Raw genomic sequence first — 2,764 nt, 5'->3', positions numbered from 1 at the left:
ATGAATAATCAGAGGACCTGCCATGCCTCCTGAGGACAGAACTGTAGTCAGGAATCAGTTTCAGATGGGAAGGTGCCATCACTTAAAGATGTGGTTGAGCCCGGCATCAGCAGATGTGGCAGGGACCCTTCATGCAGTGTCACATGCAGAATTAAGAGGAGGAGCACGTGACTCCTCAGGTCTGTACCTCTGTCTTTCAGTCTGCAGTCCCACCTTCAATTTGCTCTTCCTTTCTGGGCCACCCATGAAATATATGGACTCCTTTCCCCAGTTGACCTTGGTACTTCTTGCTGTCATGGACCACTGTCAGGGCTGCAGGGACTCCACTCCTTTGGAGCTGCAAATGGGTTTATTTTTGGAATCTGTACTTCTAGGTTGGTGTGGAATTCTTCAGAGTCTGGCATGACCTTAATGGGGACAGAATGACACGGTTCCTGCTCCTAGGAGAGAATCAGCAGTGTGGACTGCCATGGCAATAGGATTCTTTGTATAACAATGCACATATTTCCACAGTCCTTTGAGCAATGTCTTCTGCTAACCTCAATGACTCCTTTAGGATCTGAGACAGCATGAGCCCCAGGAGCACAGGTATAGCTAATGCCTTAGCAGAATGGTAAAGACAGTACTTCAGGACTGCCAAGTAGGCTGTGGAAAAAAACTCTAAACAGATGAGTTTGAGAAAATATAATGTCTCAACTATGTAGAAATTAAGGATAACATGGGTTATATGAGGGTCGTTCCAAAGATGAAGAAACAAAGGCAGCTACACTATAGGCCAGGTTGTCAGCAAGAGACAATGGTATGCAGATTCCTGAGCTCAGAGTTAGCCTGGGACACAGTAAGTCTGCTTCTCAGAGGCAGGAGGATCTCTGAACTCTTTTTCAATGTTAAAAGAAAGTATGTTCTTGTCCTTCCCTAAGAATTAAGAGTTGGGGTCACGGGATGCTGATTCATAGCATAATGAAAAGAAAACCTAGAGAGCTGTCTAGAGATTTCCAGAGAGAGAGAGAGAGAGAGAGAGAGAGAGAGAGAGAGAGAGAGAGAGAGAGAGAGAGAGAGAGAGAGAAGATATAGAATATTGAGAAAACCGGTTTCGAACCTGTCTCCAGCAGAACATAGGTCGCCAGCTTTGACCCACGACTTCACTTCCAGTGGTTTGTTTTTGTGTCTCTCAGAAACCCTTCTCTCAGAACCCCTCACCACTCTGAGGCTATTCCTTGGCAGAATCTGCACTTTTAACATGAATTCTAAATTTAGGAACTATCAGGGGTTGACATAATCTACTAAATTCAGATGAAATTCGGTACAGCCTGAGGAGTTCTATATGTAGCTCTGGCTGTCCTGGAACTTGCTATGTAGAGCAAGTTAGTATTGAACTCACAAAAACTTTTCAGATTTTAATATTATATTTGTAACCCAAGGCTATTTTTAAGATCTGGTGAGAAACAAGTATTTGTCTGCTCAGGAATCTTTCAAATCTGGTGTAAATCTTAAATTTACTTTAGTTATCCCAGGTTAGATTTGCCATCAAACATAGCAAAACTAACACAGGTGGATCAGGAATCCTTATGTGTAGCAAATTACTTAATTGCCAGCAAAACTTAAACAGCAGGAAATTCAGAAGTCAAGCATCCTGCTGAGTGTTTACAGACAGAAAGAATCCTAACACAAAGGAGAGTCTATGTGTTTTATGCAGACAGGTCTCAGGTCCCCCAGGCCATCCTCTGACAAAAGCAGCAGGGTAAGAGACAGGACTCTAAGAGGTTCAGACCCTGGCTTAGGGAGGTTCAGAAGGAATGATTTCCTGGCGTGCACAGAGGAAGGTGCTACATCAGAGGCTGATGCTACCTAAGGTCCCCACTCTGCTGAACAGGAAGTGAATACTGGGAGGCACAACTGGATGTGTGGGTTCCAGTCGGGAACTCACTCTCCAAGCCTAATAAAACCTGGATCCACGCAATACAGGAGAGCAGGTATGACTGTGTTGAGTGACAACAGGCATGAAGGCGCTGAAGCTGTAGTCCAGTTGGCAGCGTTTGTCTGCCATGTAGTGAGTCCTAGGTCCAGTCACTAGCACTAGACAGAGCATCCAATAATCCCAGTGTCTTGAGGTAGAGACAAGAGGATGGGGAGTGTGAGGTCAGCCTGAGCTACAATGTGAATGTGAGGCTAGCTCTGAATACCTGAGTCCTTGTCTCCAAACACAAAAGCAAAAATCAAACCAAACTAACACCAACCACCAACACTGTGGGCCATGGTATTTCCCTGGCCTGCATTCTGTGATCACGTTCTCTCTGCCATGTCTAAACTCTCTATCACATCCTCAAGACGCAATATCCACAGCCTTTTCTGCCTGGGAGCAGGGTGACTCAGAGCCAAACTAGGAAGGCAATGTGCCATCAGAACACTGAGACTGGGCTCACCATCCCTTGGAAACAGTCATCTAAGACTTCCATTGTCTTCCAGTCAGCACCACAGACACCCCATGCTCTAGAGAAGTGCACTGTTGACAATGGCACGCTCCTGGGACAGGGACCTTTATAGCACTCTCACCCTCAAAGCCTTGTTTTCTGGTGACCGTTTTCTGTCTCTTCTTGTCTACTCACATGGAATAACCTAAATCCTCACACTTAACAAGAGATGCTAAGGTGTCCATCTCAGAGAGCACATGACCCTTGTCACACTGGGCATAGAAAACTTCATGTAAGCTATTGTCCAGGACCAACTACGTCTTGTAAAGTTGGCTTCTTTCCACCTGAATGCA

Source organism: Micromys minutus (genome assembly GCF_963924665.1).
Source record: "Micromys minutus genome assembly, chromosome: 12".
Taxonomy (NCBI): domain Eukaryota; kingdom Metazoa; phylum Chordata; class Mammalia; order Rodentia; family Muridae; genus Micromys; species Micromys minutus.
Note: the sequence above shows the minus strand (reverse complement) of the source record.